This window comes from Schistocerca americana, chromosome X (genome assembly GCF_021461395.2).
Source record: "Schistocerca americana isolate TAMUIC-IGC-003095 chromosome X, iqSchAmer2.1, whole genome shotgun sequence".
In the NCBI taxonomy this organism is placed as follows: domain Eukaryota; kingdom Metazoa; phylum Arthropoda; class Insecta; order Orthoptera; family Acrididae; genus Schistocerca; species Schistocerca americana.
This window is the reverse complement of record NC_060130.1, coordinates 346,888,024-346,911,648: the sequence shown is the minus strand read 5'-3', so window position 1 is coordinate 346,911,648 and position 23,625 is coordinate 346,888,024. Positions and strand designations below refer to the sequence as shown.

Genomic DNA, 23,625 nt, shown 5'->3' with positions numbered 1-23,625 from the left:
TTATTAAAGATCCCAATACCACAACAGATAAATGCAGACTTTGCAAACAACAAATAGAAACAGTAGATCACATCACAAGTGGATGTACAATACTAGCAAATACAGAATACCCCAGAAGACATGACAATGTAGCAAAAATAATACATCAACAGCTTGCCTTACAACATAAACTTATAAAACAACACGTTCCCACATACAAGTATGCACCACAAAATGTACTGGAGAATGATGAATACAAATTATACTGGAACAGAACCATTACAACAGATAAAACAACACCACATAACAAACCTGACATCATACTCACCAATAAAAAGAAGAAATTAACACAACTAATCGAAATATCCATACCCAATACAACAAATATACAAAAGAAAACAGGAGAAAAAATTGAAAAATACATCCAACTGGCTGAGGAAGTCAAGGACATGTGGCATCAGAATAAAGTTGACATTATGCCAATTATACTATCAACTACAGGAGTCATACCACACAATATCCACCAGTACATCAATACAATACAGCTACATCCAAACTTATATATACAATTACAGAAATCCATAATTATTGATACATGTTCAATTACCCGAAAGTTCCTAAATGCAATATAACATATACCGTACAGTTAAAAGGAAGTGACGCTTGATCAAGGTCCGCATCACGTCCCATTTTTTTAACCAGACTTAACGTCTGAGAAAGTAAAGAAATAATAATAATACCAACTATGGACAGACATAAACAAAGACATGTAAAGAGTACATAGTTTTCCACTTCTTCCTATTCTGCTGCTGCTGTTGCTGTCTCATGATTCTTCCACTGAGTGAGACTATCAGGCTATCACATTTGCCGTATGTCCCTGACATCATGATCATGTGACGGGGTGCTGCATTCCTGTTGGTTCCGACCAGCTTTTTTCATCCATGATGTCACAATTTCAAGCACACTCTGGCAGCAGCATTGTGAACTAGGTCAGTCGGGCTGGGGTTGTTGAAGAGCACACATTCATCTCTTATGTATACTGACTGGCCATCCCAAAAAAGGTAGACAGTGCCAGCACAAGCAACTATCTGTATGAGTTGTGAAATGCACTTTCAGACCCTCCTGATGCATCACCAGTTCTTCTTACACTCCTCCATTAGCTTTCCATTCCAATCCTCATGTAAGGCACTATGGACACAGTCCTTGGCAGCATGCTTACAGGTAATACATTTATTAAACGCCTCTCTGTCTGCACCACAAGCTTTTCCCAACAACTTCCAACAGGATAACATCCAAAATAAAGAAAATAAACTACCCTACATCCTTCCACACTAACAGCTCAGCACAGACTGAGCGATTTTTCCCTGACAATTTCCAAAGGAGAGGAAGGGAGGACGGGTAGAGGGAGTGGGAAGAGGTGGGAAGGGCTGTGGTTTTCCCAGAGGGGGAAGGGGGAAAACCTATGACATCATTCAGTGACACTATCAGTCCAACTGCCACAGCTACACTAGGGGGTGGGGGGACAGTTCACCATCTTGAATAAATTAAATCAGCACTACGATCGACTCTGCTTCACTACTGTCACTACACCAGAAAACGCCCCCCCCCCCCCCTCCCATTTTGTTAACCCTGGAGCACATGTGACATGGGTGAACAGTTATTATACTGCTTTTCCCTCTCTTGTTACCACTGCTTGTTATGGTGGCAGATGTGTTTGTAGCTGGTAGTACTTGTGTGCCAGCGAGTCTCCCCTCACATTGTCTTAGGCCTCCATTTGTGTTGGAAGAAACGGGCTGAAATTAGAGCCTGGTGGAACAGAAGGTGTAACCCATAGCCTCTGATCCATTGAGTCCTCCTCTACATGGGCTGACTTCAGTTGTTCGAGGAAACCGTTCTTTCCCTATCATTGTATACTATCTTGCTTGTGTTCACTTAACATTGGCTGACTATATACAGTCCTGTGTAAAGAGGTCTTAAAGGTGGTCATACTGTATCATTCCACAACCAAACATGCAAGGTTTTTTGTTAGTCTTTGTGAATGAAGATAGGTTTAGTACCATGAGTTTTTGGTGCTGAAGGTCAAATTTGGGCCATGCTTTTTTCGAGAAACTGTCCAAATTCCTTTGTGACTTCCTCAGTACGCTGAAGTCTTGGTTGGCAGAAATGATTTTGGCTGGAAGTTTCAGATGCTCTCTGTCCACCAGTTGAGCTGTGGTGTATCCCAGATCTTCCTTCACCACCATATGTAACCTCAGTAGCACTAGGGCTAATGCCTCAGTCCACTGCTCTCCCCTTGCTGCTAGCGGAAGGGATAGCTGGTTGTTCTAATATGCAAGCAGTCACATAGTCATACGAGTTCATCGAACACTAATGATTCGAGCTGCCTTACACAGTCTATTGTTATTGTCTGAGGTACCCTAAATCTTGCAATCCAGCCGCTTACAACAGCTCAGCTCTGGCCACAGTTTCTGCAGCCATATAAGTGATCAGGAAGACTTCGAGCTAACGTGTAAATCTGTCAACCATCATTAATACATAACTACCCTGTCCTGTACTGGGTAAAGTACCAACAGGTCAACATGAATATGGATGAAGTGCGCATTAGGCATAATTATGATACTGAGGGGTGCTGATACATGCCTGCCAATCTTGCACTGTTGGCAGTTGACACATGTTTGAACCTATTTTCATTAATCTTCCTTAAAGCCCCCAACCAATCCACATTTTCTTATCAACTTGACTGTGGCTCTCACTCCCAGATGTGCTAAATTGTGGAAGGCCTCAAAAACTTGGCAACTGAATCTGTGGCTTGCAGTGGTTGCAGCTGTAGGTTGTGCTATATGTCACACCACAATGAAGCTTGCAGTTTGCCCACATGTATCTGTGACAAGATGAGGCTGAACTGCTTCTGCTCTAGCATAAAATGTGAGATGCTGTCATTCTATTGTTGTTCTGCAGTACTATCCCACAGAATGGCCCTCATACATGAACAACAATGTGAGAAAAAACCAGCAACCACATTTCTGCACCTACTGATATGTTTTACATCTGTAGTGATCTGAGAAATGCACTCAGCTTGCCTACACTGCCTCAGCGAGCCACATTAGACATTTTAGAAAAGACTGCAGTAAGTGGAACATGGTCCATGTAGACAGTGAAGTGCTTGCCTTCCACTGATTTGCAAAAAGGTTGTATTGCAGCATATATAGCACAAAACTCCCTGTCTCTTGTGTTCCAGTTCTTCCTGTGCTGTCCTAAGTGTTTGCAAGAAAAATACTATGGGCTGCCAGGTTCAAATGGCTCTGAGCACTGTGGGACTTAAATTCTAAGGTCATCAGTCCCCTAGAACTTAGAACTACTTAAACCTAACTAACCTAAGGACATCACACACATCCATGCCCGAGGCAGGATTCGAACCTGCGACTGTAGCAGTCGCGCAGTTCCGGACTGAAGCGCCTAGAACCGCTTGACCACTGCAGCTGGCAGCTGCCAGGCTCACTGTATGAGTTGCTGCAGGGTGGCTCCTATTTCTACCTGGTTTGCTTCCACCATTAATGCCATTGGTGCATTAATGTAGATGTGCGAGGAGCATGAGCCGGTGTATTCCTTAACTGAATTGATCACCAACAGTTGTTCTTGAGTCGACTTCACTTCTCTCCCGCCGCCTGTATATTTTCCTTTCAACAACTCCGTGAGGTACATGCAGCTCTCCTGATTTTGGTAGGTGCCCTCTGTAATAATTAAGCACACCATGGAAATGCTGCAGATCTTTGTACGTCTATGCTATTGGCACATTGCACATGTTTTCTACCCTCGTAGGCACTGGAGCTATACCCCCTACTGACATATTAAAACCAAGAAAGTTCACATTGCATTATCTGAAGACAATTTTTCTTTGTTGATGATTACCACATATTAGCATAGGCCTTGTAAAAGCTGTCTGAGATAGTTCTCATGCTGCTCTACCTACTCTGAAAACAAAACAATACCATCCATGTTACAAAATACAAAATCAATGCCTCTGAGAACCTGGTAAATAAAAACACTACCATATTTGTGCCACATTTTTCAAACTGTATGGCATGAAATGGCACTTGAACAGACCAAACTAGTTACTGATGGCTGTCTTTTTTATATCAGCAGAAGCAACTGGTATTTGTGAATAGGCTTCTTCACAATCAATGATGCTGAATACTCAAGCTTTCAAAATAGCATTGTTTAAGCCCATTACAAGTGGAATAGGATATTTGTCTGGCACAGTTTTGGTGTTCAGAACTTTGTAGTGACCCACAATTGCCACGTATTGTTCCACTTTAACACCTTGGGTAGTTGGAGATCCAATGACTGTCCGAAGGTGCCATCACACCCTCTTAGAACTGCTTATTAGTGTCTTCTTGCATACCCTCACATTTTTTGGGCATTATACAGCATAGTGTGGCCGACACCAGCAGTGCAGACAATGTGTGAATGAAATGTATACTATTGTGCTTGTCACAGTGTGTTGCTTTTCTACTGACTTAATTTTTGGAAATTCTTCTATGATGCTGTCCAAGTTTCTGATGCAGTGTGTTGATTCTACTGTTGCTCGTGACAATAGTTTCCCATTCTTGGAGATCTGCCACAGGCAGAAAATGGTGAAGGAAATCCGCCCATATAGGTTCAGTAACATTCGCAACTATGAAGGTCCACCAGAACTTCCTCTCCAAACTAAGGCTCAGATTCAACTGCTTCTTCCCCTTCGTTTGAATAAGAGAGTTATTAGCTGCCATCAAAAGTTATGATCTCGCACAATACTCTGTGCTGAAACTGTGATTTGGGAGTACATCGAGAGCGAATCGTGTGTCCACCAGGAATTCTGTTCCTGTTAAATTGCCTGCAGAAATAGTCTTCTGGAGTAGTTTACAGCCGACTACAAGAAACCAATTCTCTGTAGTTGTTGGAACAACTCATTGCAGGAGGCCCCGAAATTCCTCTGGTATTTGAAGCACATTTCTTCAAAGCTTAAGTTCTCAAAACCTTCCATAAAGGTTAGCACTGGCATCTGGCAGTTATGAGTTTTGGAACTCCATCTATGATTATTGTATCAGAACCCAGAATGGGAGCGAACTTTGCCTTGTGAATGTTAACATTATTCTGCTTTGAGGAGAAGCCCGTGGTACTTGCCTCCACTTTGTTTAGTATGAATCTGAGCTGACTGGTTGCGATTGGTACCAGAGCCACTCATGTCCTGTTTGTTTGTTTGTTGCTTTCCATGTTGCACTTCTGGATCTGTCAAGAGAGTAGTGCTGAAAGGAATTTGCTGCAACAAGCTGTTATTGGACATCTTCCGGCATGGTGCAACTGGTTGCACTCTGCGGGCATTAACAAAACCATACACCTTGAGAATTCCCAACCCGGCAGCTGCAGAGGGAGGATAGTGGGTAGGGTGACTATTTAAAAGAGCCACGGCTACTGATGCCCTTTAGCAACTTTTAGAAGCATTTGGATGACTACAGGGTACTACAAATTCCCTAGCTTTGCTTCTGAATCGTTGGTGATACCAGCATCAGCTGAACTTCTCAGCACATATTTTGTCATCCTGATCACGGAGAAAGAAAGGATGCATTGGTATGTCTTACAGCATCACTATGCTGCACTTTTTAAGTGCCGTAATGTGAATTTTGGCACTCGGCTCTTTCATGCTTGCAGCCAATTGATACGTAGTTGTCAGGTGTGCACTGCTTAGAATGCATGGTCCAAGGCCGTAGAGTGGCTCTGCACCTAGCACGTACAGTTTGGGACCATCCACCCTGTAGTATTTTGCTTCCATTCTGCCAATGTTGTAGTGCAAACAACTTGCAATGGGTTTCACGCTATCCACTAACACGCCAAGTGACAACTCCGTGTTTCCTGCCAATATGATACGAACATCTGTAGGGAGCTGTCTGAGCCACAACATCCATAAGGAATTTCCTGGTAACAAATCTAGCCCCAGTAGTGACTAAGCTCCTGTAATAGTTGTCTGGGAGATCTATATCCCAACTGCTCATCTGTAAGTAATCCCTGAAGCTGTACTTCAGGTGTTGTGGCATGAAATTTTTGATAAGGCAATATTTTTTGGCAATGTAACTATGTGTTAGCAAAACTTTCTCTGCTTAAACAATCTGAATCTTGATGAAGTGGGCAATCATGCAGTGAAAATTTTCTGTATCATTCCTGACATCATACTGACTGAAAATGCTTTCTGCCTCATTGAACCATAACTCAGGTCCAGAACGAAGGCACTGTAACATAGTTAGTGTTGTAAGTTGTGTGGGATGATGATCTGTGATGTACCTGTCTCGGAATGCTATGCCATATGCATTCCTTGATATGTACCCTGCAGCTGTCATCTTTGAGGTTATTCATTTCCTGTGTTCCTTTGTGGGGTTACGAGTGTAGGCTTTGTATGTTCACTAACTGAACAACACTTCAGTGATCATGTAGACACGATATCTGCATATATACACATTTATTTTACTTCACTTTCCACCACATGAAGACTTCTTACAACAAGCAAGAGCGCATGATAAGCAAAGAACTAAAAAGGGCACAACATACAAAAATATCGCATACAATTTGTCTGCTGTTTCTTCATGACTGATTGGTCGATCCTGAGGTCGCTGCAAGCTACTTGCAGAGCGACACTAACCCCTCCTTCAGACGGCATCTACCCCTAATGGTCAAATGTAAAAAAAAACCATACTTTCATGAATAATGTTTAACTGTTATTAATTTCCAATGTTGTGTATAGTACATGTTGCGCCTATAAAGCAACATGGGCTTTAACAGGGTGAAACAGTGTGAACAACAGCAATTAGGTGGTATTAGTAGTAACGAAGTGTGTTGCTTTGGATTGCAGAGATCCCCTCTGGTTTCAAGAGGCTAGCTCTAGTGATAAAGACTGCCAGTCTTGCTTGCACGGTGAAGGTGAAGCTCACCATCTGTAGCATCATTGACAGAACTGACTATGGGCTTTTGGAACAGAGCTAGGTGGAGTACCTGAATCAGAGGCTCAGATGGTTCTGCAATCATGTAGGCTGTAGATGCCACGACATACACCATAGGTTGGTGGGTTTCTGGGTTCCACTTAGTAGGTCAGGGGTCCACTACAAACATGAAGTGGCTACACAAGTAGTGAAGGCTGTGTGGAGGGGACTGGGAAGTTTTGTAGGTTAGAGCATCTCGGGAAACTACAGCAAGGGCGTCAATCTATAATTGTGCAGGGGAAATGCAGGACCAAAGTAGACCTAACAACAATTGCTTGTAGTTGCAACTTGTCATAGCTGTGTTGGGGAAGAATCAGAGCACAAAGTGCTAATAGGAAGCACTGAACATAAAACTGTGTACGTACAGAAAGCTGCCTAAAACTGGAGAAAAGTTTAGCCAAAATTTTTACAAGGAATTTAATCTTGTTCAGAAAGGATACAGTAAATACAGCTGGTGGTGGAGTGTTTATTGCTGTCAGATGTAGTTTACTTTGTAGTGAAACTGAAGTAGATAGTTTCTTTGAGTTACTAAGGGTAGAAGTTCCACATGAAAACCAGCATATACACTATGTGATCAGAAGTATCCAGACACCACCAAAAACATACGGTTTTTATATTAGGTGCATTGTGCTGCCACCTACTGCCAGGTACTCCATATCAGTGCCATGAACTTTTAAGTCATTTTTAGCCAGGTGTCCGGGAACTTTTAATTATATAGTGTATTAATAATCGTTTCCTTTTACACACCCCCTGACTCAGATGATACAGTTGCTGAACAGTTCAAAGAACACTTGAGTCTCATTTCATATAGGTATCCACTCATACAATTATAGCTGGTGATGACTTCAATCTACTTTTGATACGTTGGTGGGAATAGATGTTTAAAGTTGGTGGTACACATAAAACGATGTCCAAAATCACACTGAATGCTTTCTCGGAAAATTATTTTGAACAGTTAGTTCAGGAGACCACCCAAAGTGTAAATAGTTGCAAAAACATACTTGACCTCTTAGCGACAAGAAATCCTGAGCAAATAAGGAGCATCATGATAGATATAGCGATCTTTTCCCACAAGGTGGCTGTAGCGAGACTAAATACTGTAACATCCAAAACCACCAAAAATAAACAAAAAGTACACCTATTTAAAAAGCATATAAAAATTCGCTTGACACATACCTAAGAAACAGTCTTCACTCCCTTTAATCTGCGTAAGCGTAGACCACATGGAATCTGATTTAAGAGAAATAAGATTGACGGCAATTGAGAGGTGGTACTGATGCCCCATTGTACAGAAAACAGGTCAGAAGACTGTTGCATGCTAAATTTAAAAGAACGCAAAATTCTGAATATTGGCAAAGTTTTACAGAAGCTTGAAATTTAGTATAAACTGCAATGCGAGATGCTTTTAATAGTTTCCATGATGAAACTCTATCTTGAAATATGACAGAAAACCCAAAGAGATACTGGTCCTATGTAAAGTACACCAATGCCAAGACACAGTCAATACTTTCACTCTGTGATAACAATGGCAATGTTACTGATGACAGTGCAGGTGCCACTAAAGCAGAGTTACTAAACACTATTTTCCGAATTTACTTCACCAGAGAAGACAAAGTAAATATTCTAGAATTCAAATGATGAACTGCTAGCATGAGTATGTTCGTAATAGAATGCATCAGTGTATCGAGCAAGCTTAAATCACTTAATAAAGGTAAAGCCTCTGATACAGGTTAAATAGCAGTCCGGCGCCTTTCAGAGTATGCTGATACAGTAACTCGATACTCAGCAATAACATACTCTCATTCGCTTGTAGAAACATCTGAACCCAAAGACTGAAAAACTGCACAATCACACCAATACCCAAGAATGGAAATGGGAGTAACTCACTGAATTAGAGACCCATATCACTAACGTTGATTTGCAGTAGGATTTTGGAACATACATTGTGTTTGAAAATTATGAATTACCTCAGCCTGGCATTGTCTCCAGTAAGGAGCCCCACTTCGAACTGAGCTCCGATGAGCAGCAACAATGTGTCTGGAGATGCCCTGGACAGTGGTGGGATACCAGCCCGACTGTTGCCCACCGTATGGCCTGACTACCAGGAGTGATCGTCTGGGGTCAGGGGTGCCATTTCATTTCATACCAGGACTCCTTTGGTTGCCATCTGTGGCACCCTTACAGCACATCAACAGTGCTCTATGCCACGTTTTGTTGCCCTTCATGCCAAGCCATCCTGGGCTTACATTTCAGCAAGATAATGCCTGCCCCACATGGCAATAGTTTCTACTGTTTGTCTTCATGCTTGCCAAACACTACCTTGCCCAGCAAGGTCACCAGATCTCTCCCCAATTGGGCACATTTGGAGCATTATGGGCAGGGTCCTCTACCTATTGCAGGATTTTGATGATCTAGTGCACCAATTGAACAGAACGATATCCCTCAGGAGGACATCCAACAACTCTATCAATCAGTGCCAACACAAAGGATGGGGCCCTCCACGCCCACACCAACGTGGTGACCAAACCAAAAGTTCTACTGTCATCTCTGTATAACATATTAGTTTTTGAATCAGGAGTCATAGGATGCGGGCTGTGATGTTATCCATGCGTCTGGGTAAGATTACTCATTAACATGGTCCATCAGGAGACAGAAAGTGGACTAAAGTGATTGAAGGGTAGCGGTTGTAAGGGCAGAGGAAAAAAAGTGTCAAGGCAAGCACCAAGGGATAAAAACTTCTGCGACAGTAGGATGGGTAGTAAGGGCAGTAGTGGCTTGCTATCTGCGACAGTGTATGCAAGGTGTGGTTACGTTAGTGCGAGGTATCGTGCATCGTTACCTTTGTTGTTGTGGAAGCTCGTTGTGGGGCCTGCTGCAGTTGCTGCGTCCCTGTAACAGTTCAAGTTCGTCATACATTAGTGAGCGATTGGTCATAGATCGGCTCACAGACAGTGTATGGGGTGTGTGTGGCTGGTTTCCCTGCAGTTGCCTGTTTTTCGGTGGGTCGAGCATCTGGGGTTACCAGTAGTAGCTGTGTTGCAGGGGCTCGCCAGTATTGTCGTGTTAGCGTGCTATGGACCATCGATGTTTAGTTCCTTGCCAATAGTGTCTTTGGTCTATTATGTTTCCATCTATGGTTGTGGTCGTAGTTACCCAGAGAAAGGATAAACGGGTTGCGCGAGTGTCTGGTGTTATTGTACAGTCATGTGGAGAGTTGTTGGAATACCTGCAAGATGGTATCTAGCCGATATTCCCGGTGAAGGTCCACGCTGCGTGTGTAGTGCGGAGCATTGCTTATGATCCTGAGTACTTTGTTCTGTATGAGCTGCAGACGGTGCATGCGTGTGGGCGCAGCGTATCCCCAGACAGGGGCTGCGTACATCATCAGGGGTCGAATACGTGTCATGTACATGGACCTAGACACCCTCCTATTCAATGTGCTACACCTGTTAAGCATAGGGTAGAGTTGTTTAAGCCTTGCGTTTGCTTTTTTGGTCACGTGTTGAATGTGGTCCCCCCCCCCCAGAGCAGTTTCCGGTTCAGCCAGAAACGGAGGTATTTGACCTTCTCGCGGAAACGTATTGGGCGTGCATGTAGTGTTACTACGTTGCAGTACTGATGTTTGCGCAGTAGTTTCCATCTTCTAGTGAGCAGAGCGGCTTCGCACTTGTCGACATTTACTCTAACCCGCCATTTCATTTCACCAGCCAAGGCTCTGCCGCTGTGAGTGCAGTCTGTAGTCGTGAGTTAATGTTAGACGGCTTCCAATCTTGTGCAAGGATGGGGGCCCTAGGATGCTTCCTTGGGATACTCCTGCCTGGATACCATGTCGTGTCGATTGTTTGCCCTGCGCGTCGGTGTTGAAACTCCCGTCCGTGAGATATGAGTGTATGAGACATACAAGCTCGTCGGGGAACCCTGCGTCACTGAGTTTGCGTATAAGGCCTTTGTGCCATAGACGATCGAAAGCCTTCTCAATGTCCAGTTGATTTGTTTGAGTTGTATCCGTGTGTTATGTATTCAGTGACGTGGAGCGGTTGTTGTGTTATTGAGTGGTGATTCCTGAAACAGAATTGCTTCGGTCTCAGGGTGTCGTTTGTGATACAGTGCCTGGCGAGTCGTTTTAGTATTACATTCTCAATGATCTTGCTGAGAGCGCTCAGCAGACTGATGGGTTGGTAATTTTGTGGGAGGGAGTGGTCTTTCCCTGGCTTTCTGAACATCAGGACCTTGGCTGTCTTCCAAAAGGTGGGGAAGTGTTGGTGTTTAAGTATGGCTTTCGTGATGTGTGTTAGTCTACTGCTTTGTTCGTGAACTCCTGGAGGACACGGTTTTGAGTGCTATCGTGACCAGGGGCCTTCCTAGTGGTGGTATGCATTATGCCCCATTTGACTTAAGCTGTACTAGCTTGTCGGATGATGATGTGCGCTGGTTGGGCCAGGATGCGTGTGACCTCCTGGTCGGTCGCAAGTGTGAATGCTGGGTCTGAGGGATCCAGGTTCGGTGTTAATGATGCTGCGAGTGTGAGGGCCATCAGTTCCGCTTTTTCTTCTGCAGAATATGCTGGTCCATTGGGCCCTTGTAGCGTGGGTGTGTACAGTTTCTCCCTGGCAAAGTGTCGGGCCATCTGCCACATGCCAGGTCGCGTGGTGTCCAGCCCTTCGAGTTTCTGGTCCCACTGTTGAGTTTTAAATGTTTGTATTTTGTCCCGTATTATTCCCTGGAGCCTGTTCATGTGCTGTTTGAAGTGCTGGCGCCTGGTACGCTGCCAATGTCTCCTGGGGCAGTTTCTCATTGAGATAAGGCCCAGGATCTCCTGGGGCAGGGCAGCACTGTGTTGTTGTTGTTGTGTGTGGATCGGTATGGTGTCGGTTATTGCGTCTTTGACGGCGCTGCCACATCAATTTGAGCTGTCTCGTTAATCGCGTGGGTGGGTGGGATGCGACTGTCAAGCGTTTCCTTGAACAGCGTCCAATTCAGCGCCTGTAGTCTAACATCCTGCGTTGTTCCATGTGCTGCAATGTTTCTTCAATGTACAGTATAACGGGTTGGTGATTTGAGGGCAGATCGTTTTCGACGGCAACGTTGAGTGTCGTTGTTATGCCCTTGATGAGAGCCATGTCTAACACATCTGGCCTGTGTCCCCTCCGGTAGGGAATGTGCGTTGATTCGGTCGGCGCTAGTGTGATGTAGTTTCGTCCTAGTGTGTGTTCGTATAGTTTCTTGCCATTGGAGTTTCATATACATGAGTTCCAGTCAGGGTGTTTTGTATTAAGATCTCCAGCGGCGATTACATGCGGTGATATGTTGAGTATTGTGCTGATGTCGTGTGTTTTGATGTTTTTAGGGCTGCTGTATACTGGCACCAGTGTAGTGTAGGCTCTGTTGAACATGACCCTGACAGCGGTTGCCTGCAGTTTTTCAAGTTCAGGGACCACGATGTTTGGTACGATAGACGCAGCAGCCGGTGAAGTTTAGTTGGTTGCGTGGTTTGAGCTTAGTTTCGCTCAGTAGTGCGATAAGGATACCCTTACTCTCCATGAGCGCGGCAAATTCCGCCCTGTTGTTGTTGATCCCGTCTGCATTCCAGAACAGGATCTGTGTCAGTGTCTGGTTGTTTGTGATGGGGACTGGGGGTGTCATGTTATCCATGTAGGGGTGCAAACAGCATGGTGAGCGCTGTTTCTATGGTGGCCCAGTACTGCCCAGGTTGAGCAGCTATGAGCCACGTGATGAGTGTAGTGACGGCCACCGCGATCTTGCTAAAGATCTGAGCGGTCATGTGCTGGGGGAATATTGTTGCCAATAAACCCTCAAGTGTTATGTTGGTGTTGTGCGTGTCGGCCTGTGGCTTGGTTGTAGTGTTGGTGGCCGCTGGTGCGGGTGTTGGCGTTATGTGTGGGCTGGCGCTTGTGTTGCTGCTGTGTAGTGCATTTTGTAGTGCCTGTTTTTCAGCTGTAGTGAGGGGTGGAATAGTGTGTGTATGTGCTGGTACCACTGGTTTGCAGACTGTGTGCCTGCGTTTCAGTGTTCTGTTGTTGCTGGGTAGTTTGTTGTGGTGTACACATGTTCCCACTCCTGTTACCTCATGGTCGCCTACGCTTTCTCTGTGTTCTTGGTTCTGGGGCTCCTTGTGTAGGTGCGTCTTCCTGTGTGCTGTGTGTGGATTCGCAGGCTGTGGTCTCAGGGGGTGGGGTCGTGTTGGTTTGGGGAACTGGTGTTGGTACCGGTGTGGTTGTGGTGTTGCATGTTGGCTGAGATGGTTGTGTTGTTGGCGCAGCGGTTGTGTTAAGTGTGTGCGCTGGGCGCGGAGGTTCCTCCGCTCCTCCAGGACGTGTGGCCATGGCAAACGATACTCCGTTCCTAACAGGGTTTGGTGTGGGCCTTGGACGTGGTATGGCGTTGGGTGGCCTCAATTTTTGAGTTTTGCGCCTCTCCCCCTCTTTGTATACGTTGCAGCCCCTGTAGTTGGGCGCATGGCCTTGACCACAGTTGTAGCAATGGCGTATGTTTTGATGGATAAGTGCACAGGCGTTGGATGCGTGTTTGCCAGCGCACCCGCGGCAACAGGGTGGCAGGTCACAGCGAAGGCCTGAATGACCGAATCGCTGGCAGTTGTTGCATTGTTTGGGGACTTGTAGTGGTTCATATAGCTCTACCCTTACGTCCATCTGCAGAAGGCTCTTTATCTGCAGAAGGCTGCGGGAGGTGGCCATGTCAGCCATCTCGACCAGGTAGTGTGGTAGACGATTGTGGGAGTGGAAGCCCATCATCTGGGAAGCACTTTTGCAGTCGAATTCCAGGAAGTTGAGCGCCGCTTGTACTGTTGTCCAATGGGGTCCACTCCCTTGACCACATACTGCTGTGTTCCTTCTTCAGCTGTTCTGTACATGTGGTGCTCGATTCCCTTTTCTTTGAGGAAGATAAGGAGATCTTTGTATTCATTGTTTGTTGATACGTACAGTGAGGCCCTATCCCCAGAATACTTTGTGTGAAGTGTACAAGGTGTGTGCCTTTCCGCGATTGTTGTGTTGAGGACACTAAGGTCCCCCTAGTTTTGTATTATGACTGGGGGAAAACCAGTCTTTTGTTGTGCGGGCATAACTGTGGTTGGTGTTTCTGTGGTGTTGTTGACCGCAGGTCGGGTCATGTTGGTTGTTGTGGCAGTGTCCCTAACCGGAAGTGTGGGTTTCGGTGTAGGCAGCAGCGCCTTTCGGCTGCCTAGAATGTGGTTGCTCACTTGTTTGCATAGTGTTTCTGAGTTTGCGTCGTGGGCCCACCACCTGCCAGGGCACAGTGTAGTGGTGTTCTGGGTCCGCATCTGCAGCCGCTGATTCCACTGCTGGAGTCAGCTGCCACAGTGGGACGGTTGTACAGGAGTCACCAGTTGCAGGTGAATGTAGCGTAATGTGAAGAGTGCTTGTCTGCATGGGGGAATCACTTGGGCGCAGATGTCGGTGATTAATGGACGCTGGTTGAGCAGTTCCTGTGCTTGTGCAGCGATCTGCCAATCCTTGTTGGCTAATACCTCCTCAACGGCAGCAAGCGGGATGTTGACATCGACGGGAACAGTCGACTCAGGCGTCTCTTTCGCTGCAGCCTTGCTGCAGGTTAGGGCTGGGAAAACACCAGCGGAATCTGCCATCTTGGTGTTGTAAGGAACTTTATTAGGTGTGGGTGGGGAATGCCCTACGGCCTAATGTGCGCCATTGGTGCAGTGGCGCAGCACCTAAAGGAGGTGCGGAGGAAGGAAAGTGGCCTACAGTGCACGGGGTGGTCCGACGTGAATGGGCCCCTGGCACTGGTCAACCCTAGCAAAGAACGAGATAGTCTCGCTGGGGGAGTTTGTAACCAAAGTTGCGGGGTTGCTGTGAGCCTGTGACTCTTGCGACAATTAAGCTTCTTCACGAGCTACGCAGCTTTTCGACGAAAGGGAGCAAGGCTCAACCTTCCGCCGATCCACCGAGCATTACAGATGCTTCGAAAGAAGACTCTCTGAAGAGCAGAGTGGTCAGCGAAGCCTAAACCCCAATAGCTACCAATGTACCGGCCATCACTGGCTGAGAGCTACTACTGCTGCGACGGCTGGAGAGTGTCTGCTCCAGTGCCAACTTATAACTGGTTGCATAATGGCTAGAAATGGACCAACATGTTATTAATTTGATCAGCTTGTGCCAACAAATAACTGGTTGCATAATGGCCAGAAGTGGACCAACATGTTATTGATTTGCTCAGCTTGTGAGGCTCTTTCTCTTGAACATATCATTCAATTTTTCTGAAATTATAATCATTTGTTTGCCTGTACATGTACATGACATCAACGGATTTACATTCCACTTAGATAATTCCTTCGTGGTGTGTCATTCTTTTGTCTTAGTTTCATATGATTCATACACAGGTAACTACAACAAATACATAAAGACATTAAAATATTTCTGTTATTTACTTGCATTTTTGTGGTGTATATCATTTTGGTTTGTGTGTCAATTTTTGTTCTACAACTGAGTGATGTATTCAGTAGCTTATTTTGGAAAGGATATGCAAAAGGATGTAATTATTTATCTGAATGACTTACTTTTCAGAAGGAGAGGAGAGATGAATAAACACCACAATGGCATAATGTAATTGTGTGTGCTTATCAGGTCTTAACTCACAGGTTGAGCTTATCTGAGAGAAGAATTATTGTTGTGATATGCAGAAGTGTGTAAATACATATGCTTGCATTTCATTTTGTTATAATGCACTGCCTGTTTCATATATAATGTATTCATAAACAAGCAGTATTACTGATTTGACTTTGTTTATATGTAGAGAGAGAGAGAGAGAGAGAGAGAGAGAGAGAGAGAGAGAGAGAGAGAGAGAGAGTATATTTTTCCACATGGAGCCTTGTAACATTTCTTCCTAATTATAGGTTTTGCTTATTACGCTTATGTACCAGGTGATCAGAAGTTAGTATAAATTTGAAAACTTAATAAACCACGGAATAATGTAGATGGAGAGGTAAAAATTGACACACATGCTTGGAATGACATGGGGTTTTATTAGAACTAAACAAAAACAAAGTTCACAAAATGTCCGACAGATAGCGCTGGACAGCAAAATGTCAGTGACTGCGTATGACAATTGTGTATAAAAACAGCTGTAATGAGAGAGAGAATCAGATGCGCCAGCAGTTGCAGCATGTTGACGTTACCTGAAAAGGCGCTTTTAGTGAAGCTGAATTATCAGAATGGGGAATGTGCTTGTTCAGCATTACGACCCTATCGCCATAGGAAGGGGATTCAGATGGGTAAAGGTCCGTTGACAAATGCAGCTGTGGCGAGAATGATTTTGAAGTTCGAAGCCACGGGTTGTTTAGACGATAGACCCCGTAGTGGCCAACTGAGCACAAGGCGTAATGCTGCTGAGACTGTTTGGTTGGCACTTAGGGGTACCCTCCGATGCTATCCGTACAAAATCCATCGGCATCATGAACTGTTACCTGGCGATTTCGTGAAGCGGAGGGCATTTGCAGTGTGGGTGTTTCAAAAGATGGTGGAAGATGATGATTGGTTGAGTAACGTGTTGTGGACCAACGAAGCTCATTTCATGCTCCAAGGGTCTGTCAACACCCACAACTGCAGAATTTGGGTTACCAAAATTCCTAGAACTGTCGTGGAAACTCCATTGCATGATGAGAAGGTCACGGTATGGGTCAGATTTACCACATCTACCGTTATCGGGCCTTTTTTCTTCGAGGAAATGCGTGATTCTGGTTTTGTAACTGCTACCGTGACAGGTGAGAGGTACACCGATACGTTACAGAATCACATCATCCCCAGCCTGGCAGATAAACACCTACTGGAACATACGATGCTTATGCAGGATGGCGCTCCACCCCATATTGCTAGATGCGTGAAAGATCTCTTGCGCATGTTGTTTGGTGGTGATCGTGTGCTCCGCTGTCACTTTCGTCATGCTTGGCCTCCCAGGTCCCCAGGCCTATGTCCGTGCGATTATTGGCTATGGGGTTAACTGGAGTCGCAAGTGTATCGTGACCGACCGACATCTATAGGGATGCTGAAAGACAACATCCGACGCCTATGCCTCACCATAACTCCGGACATGCTTTACAGTGCTGTTCACAACATTATACCTCGACTACAGCTATTGTTGAGGAATGATGGTGGACATATTGAGGATTTCCTGTAAAGAACATCACCTTTGCTTTGTCTTACTTTGTTATGCTAATTATTGCTATTCTGATCAGATGAAGTGCCATCTGTCGGACATTTTTCGAACTTTTGTATTTTTTTGGTTCTAATAAAACCCAATGCCATTCCAAGCATGTGTGTCAATTTGTACATCTCTATCTACATTATTCCGTGATTTATTCAGTTTTCAAATTTATACTGACTTTTTGATCACCCGGTATATGAGACTGTGGTAAAAAAACAGAGCTTGTAAAGTTGTTGTCCAAAGGCAGTATTGGGATTCATGGCTTGTCATTTATTATGTTTATGTATGTATGGATATTCTACATGAGGCTTAGAACTACTGTAATCCTTTTGTAATTATATTATATATATACTACATACTAGTATACTATGGCAGTGCAAAGCCTAAGGCCCACTGCCAAGGTTGCCCATGTTCGGTCTTGCAACACATTTCTGGAAATATTGGCTGCTAATCCAGGAATTATTGACAGCTTGATGATAACTAACAAGGCACACTTCTTATTGCTAGAGGCAGTTAACAAGCAAAGCTGCCATTTTTGGAGCACTGAGAACCCACAGAAAGTCCATGAACAGGCACTAAACAGGCCAAAATTAACAGTGTGGTGTGGACTCACTACAGATGGGATCATCAGTCCATATTTTTTGGGACAACAATTGTGCCACATGTACTGTGACTTCTGAATGATGTGTGTCCAAAATTCAGAATTTTCTCATCCCTGCACTACAACAGCATCAATGGCCAATAATGTGGTACCAACAGGATGTTGCAACTGCACACACTGCCCATTTGTCAATGGATGAACTGTGTGAATATTTTCCTAACCATCTGATCTCCTGACTTGGTGATGTGGCTTGGCCAGCACCTTCACCCTATCTGACGGCTCCAAATTTCTTCCTCTGGTGGTTTCTTAAGTCCAAAGTGTTGGAAAATCACCCTGTAAACCTCCAGGCACTGGAGGCAAACATCTGTTGAGAACTCATTGTTATACCTGTCGCTGTACGGGAGGACACTGTGTAGCAGCTTCATAGCTCATCTACATGAGTGCTCTGATAAGGTGCTGCTCATACGAATGATGTGACCTTTAAGGAGTGAGTGCTGTATACCACATGTAACTCTGAAGATTTACAAATATGTCTGCATTTGTAGATCATGAAGACCTGTGTTTATAAAGTTTTTTTAAACTGTAGAGAAGGGGTTTCTTTCTGGATCATCCTTTATTTGTGAGTAATACTTTGTTGCTGGACTTTGTCAGCCAGCCTTGTGCCTGTCACCACCTTGATGAGCACGACCCTTTCAGGGATGTCTCAGCCTGTTACCTGCAGTAGCCTGCCTTTGTACTCAGCACCCTGTTCTGGTCAAGCTCACCAAGTTCCACCTCAGTGCCATGTCAGCCTCCTCGACCGAGCTGCGAGTCAGCCAGGATTGTAAACTCAATCTCTGGTGCTTTCAGTAACTACTTCTCATACAGTGCAAAGATGTAGGCCTACTGAACGACATGTATGACAGTGTTGTGGATATATTCACTTCCCTTCATGCTTTCTTTATTCTTTGTATTTGGCTGTTAACTTTTCGAATGCCTTACCCATACTGCAGATAATGGCATTTGCAGCAATTGTTTCTTTATAAACTGCAAAGAGCCAGTGAGTAATATCTAAGATCACATTGTTATTACTCTTGCTAATCAGATATGGTGGTTATATTAAGGCATGTTTACAATGAAGCAGAAAACGGGTTTCTATTTGCAACATGTTCAACCAAATGTTGACAACCTTGTTCATTGTTTGTGTCTATCTCAACACTAGTGACTAACAAGTGTATTCGCATCATCTGCTGTGGTGAGCTTGTGCAACATTCCATGAACCATGGACCTTGCCATCGGTTGGGAGGCTTGCATGCCTCAGCGATACAGATAGATGTATCGTAAGTGCAACCACAATGGAGTGGTATCTTTTTAGAGGCCAGACAAACTTGTGGTTCCTAAAGAGGAGCAGCAGCCTCTTCAGAAGTTGCAGGGGCAACAGTCTGGATGGTTGACTGATCTGGACTTTTAACAGGAACCAAAACAGCCTCGCTGTGCTGGTACTGCGAACAGCTGAAATCAAGGGCAAACTACAGCCATAATTTTTCCTAAGGGCAAGCAAGCTTTACTGTATGGTTAAATGATGATGGCATCCTTTTGGGTAAAATATTCTGGAGGTAAAATAGTCTCCCATTCAGATCTCCGGGCAGGGAGTACTCAGGAGAACGTTGTTATCAGGAGAAAGAAAACTGGCATCCTACAGCTCGGAGCGTGGAATGTCAGATCCCTTAATTGTACAGGTAGGTTAGAAAATTTATAAAGGGAAATGAATAGATTAAAGTTAGATATAGTGGGAATTAGTGAAGTTCGGTGGCAGGAGGAACAAGACTTCCTGTCAGGTGAATACAATGTTATAAATACAGAATCAAATAGGGGTAATGGAGGAGTAGGATTAATAATGGATAAAAAAAAAATAGGAGCGCGGGAAAGCTACTATGAATACATTATTGTAGCCAAGATAGATACAAAGCCCACACCTACCACAGTAGTTCAAGTTTATATGCCAACGGGCTCCACAGATGATGAAGAGATTGAAGAAATCTACGATGCAATAAAAGAAATTATTCAGATAGTGAAGGGATACCGAAAATTTAACAGCCATGGGCGACTGGAATTTATGGCAGGAAAAGGAAGATAAGGAAAAGTAGTAGGTGAATACGGAATGGGGGTAAGGAATGAAAGAGGAAGCAACCTGGTAGAATTTTGCACAGACCATAACTTAATCATAGCTAAAACTTGGTTCAAGAATGATGACAGAAGGTTGTACATGTGGAAGAGGCCTGGAGACACGGAAGATTTCAGATAGATTGTACAATGGTTAGACAGAGATTTAGAAACCAGGTTTTAAATTTTAAGTCATATCCAGGGACAGATGCGGGTTCTGACTACAATTTATTGGTTATGAACTGTAGATTAAAACTTGAGAAACTTCAAAAACGTGGCACTTTTAAGGAGATGGAACGTAGATAAACTGAAAGAACCAGAGGTTGTAGAGAATTTCAGAGAGAGCATTAGGGAACGGAGGAGAGAAATACAGTAGAAGAAAGAACGGAGGAAGGAAATACAGTAGAAGAAGAATGGGTAGCTTTGAGAGATGAAATAGTGAAGGCAGCAGAGGATCAAGTAGGTAAAAAGATGAGGGCTAGTAGAAATCCTTAGGTAACAGCAGAGATATTGAATTTAATTGATGAAAGGAACACTGAAAGCTGTAAGTTGAAACAAGGCCCTGGGAGTAGACAACATTCCATTAGAACTACTGATAGTCTTGGGAGAGCCAACTATGACAAAACTCTACGATCTGGTGAGCAAGATGTATGAGCTAGGCGAAATACCCTCAGACTTCAAGAAGAATATAAGAATTCTAGTCCCGAAGAAAGCAGATGTTGACAGATGTGAAAATTACGCCGAACTATCAGTTTAATGAGTCACGGCTGCAAAATACTAACATGAATTCTGTCCAGACGAATGGAAAAACTTGTAGAAGCCAATCTCGGGGAAGATCAGTTAGGATTTTGTCGAAATGTTGGAACATGCAAGGCAATACTGACCCTATGACTTATCTTAGAAGATAGATTAAGGAAAGGCAAACCTACTTTTCTATCATTTGTAGACTTAGAGAAAGCTTTTGACAATGTTGACTGGAATGCTCTCTTTCAAATTCTGAAGGTGGCAAGCGTCAAATACAGGGAGCACAAGGCTATTTACAATTTGTGCAGAAACCAGGTTGTAGTTGTAAGCGTCAAGGGGCATGAAAGGGTAGTAGTGGTTGGGAAGGGAATGAGACAGGGTGTAGCCTGTCCCCAATATTATTCAATCTGTATATTGAGCAAGCGTTGAAGGAAACAAAAGAAAAATTCGGAGTAGGAATTAAAATCCATGGGGAAGAAATAGGAACTTTGAGGTTTGCAGATGACATTGTAATTCTGTCAGAGACTGCAAAGGACCTGGAAGAGCAGTTGAACAGAATGGACAGCGTCTTGAAAGGAGGATATAAGATGAACATCAACAGAAACAAAACGAGGACAATGGAATGTAGTCATATTAAATTAGGTGATGCTGAGGGAATTAGATTAGGAAATGAGACACTTAAAGTAGTAAATGAGTTTTGCTATTTGGGAAGCAAAGTAACTGTTAGCAGTCGAAGTAGAGAGGATATAAAATGGAGACTGGCAATGGCAAGGAAAGCGTTTCTGAAGAAGAGAAATTTGTTAACATCGAGTATAGATTTAAGTGTCAGGAAGTCGTTTCTGAAAGTATTTGTATGGAGTGTAGCCACGTATGGAAGCGATACATGGATGATAAATAGTTTAGACAACAAGAGAATAGAAGCTTTTGAAATGTGGTGCTACAAAGAATGCTGAAGATTAGATGGGTAGATCGCATAACAAATGAGGAAGTATTGAATAGAATTGGGGAGAAGAGGAGTTTGTGGCACAAATTGACTAGAAGAAGGGATCGGTTGGTACGACACATTCTGAGACATCAAGGGATCACCAATTTAGTATTGGAGGGAAGTGTGGAGGGTAAAAATCACAGAGGGAGACCATGGGATGAATACACTAAGCAGTTTCAGAAAGATATAGGTTGCAGTAGTTATTCAGAGATGAAGAACCTTGCACAGGATGGGGTATCATGGAGAGCTGCATCAAACCAATCTCTGGGCAGAAGACCATAACAACAATTTCAATGAAGAGCTACGCTATGTCTTAATGACATTTGGTGCTGCATTACTGATACTCAATGAATTAAGTCGACAGAGAAAATGACGTAGTCATTGTCAGTGCACCAAAACATACTCTAAGACTAAGTGGCGTGAATGACATGCTTAGTGAGCTGAATCTGGAAGACTGTTCTGGCTTTCGTAACTTCACTACGATTTCACTGTCAGATTTTGAAATTATGATAAATATTATAGTGCCAGTTGTTTCAAAGAGAAACACAAATTTCAGACAAGCAGTCCCCATGAAGCAAAGACTTTCAGTTACTCTTTGTTTTCTCGCAACATGAGATTTCTATCAAAGCCTTGCATATTTATTTCATATTTCAAAGCAGGCCGAACCTTAAATATTTCCTGCAGTTTGTAAGCTTTTAATGAATGATTAACAGAATATGTAAAGATAATTCAGTTATGTTACTATCACTGAGCTATATCACATAACCAGGAATGAAAGTGACATAAGTTGAAAGATGGTAGTTTTGAGTTTATCACATAATATGGGTACAATTAAAATATTACTACTCTATACATCATAATAATGTCCTTAAATACTTAACTGGAATTTAAAAGCAGTGTATACTATTTCAATATTAGTGTTGTATAGTTCTTTAAGTAAATTTTTCTGAAGTACTGCATTTTTTGTGTTTCGTCACAGTTCCTGCTGGGACGTGATGCATTTTGTTGATTATGTATTTACTTTTATTCTTATATTGTTATTTTAATATTTACAATGACAATACTACTTCATATTTTCATCCATAACCAAGAAAGTTTCTCCTGATTCCAAGCCAGTAATGTTGTCAAGGAAATATTTTTACTATAAAGTCAGTTTGTAGTAAAAATATTTATCTTACTGATAAATCAGATATATGTACAGTATTTAACAATCATTTTCTGAGCATTGCTGGTGAATTAAACAAAAAGTTAGTTTCTACATGGAATCATATAACTTTCTTGGCAAATGCCTTTCCGAGATTGATGTCTGAAATACTTCTCTGTGGTGCAGACTAGGGAGAGATTGAGTCAATAATTAAATCACTGAAGACTAAGCACTTTCATCATTATGATGGAGTGCCTAGCAGAATATTAAAGTACTGTGCTGCACATGTTAGTTTCCTGAATGATTGAAGTACTCAGTAGTAAAACCCCTTTATAAAAAGGGAGAAAGGGATAATTTAGATAATTTTAGACCTATTTCTATGCTTGAAGAAAACCAAACCTTTCACTCGGTTAATACTCAGCAGAAATGAAACCTGCATTTGTATCAGATTTCCTTAACTCTTGTGCAGAAAGGTGTGCAGTATACTGCTGCATTCATTCTCAATAAGCTACCACTCGAATTCAAAAATCTTAGTGGTAATCCAAGTGCTTTCAAATCAAAACTAATGAGTTTCCTCATGGGTCACTCCTATTCTGTCAGGGAGTTTCCTGAAAATTAGATGATTCTTGTTGTATTGTTGATTGCATTTAGTTAAACTTATGGATTGACCTTTTCGGGTTCATAAACATTTTATTTTTATTTGTAGTTACTTTTATGTTGCAATTTCATGTACTGACACGTTACATGACCTTGGAGACTTGCTCCTCAATTTGGTCCTATGGAACTTGATGAGTAAATAAAGAAA

General features: G+C 43.3%; 1 long non-coding RNA gene across 1 annotated transcript in view; it reads right to left on the bottom strand.

The window, feature by feature from the left end:
* Positions 1-23,625, bottom strand: part of LOC124555687 — a 53,854-nt gene that overhangs the window by 3,527 nt on the left and 26,702 nt on the right. Inside the window, exon 3 of the long non-coding RNA XR_006968579.1 lies at positions 9,826-9,875. This is a non-coding gene — a long non-coding RNA (uncharacterized LOC124555687). The remainder of the gene's footprint in view (positions 1-9,825; positions 9,876-23,625) is intronic.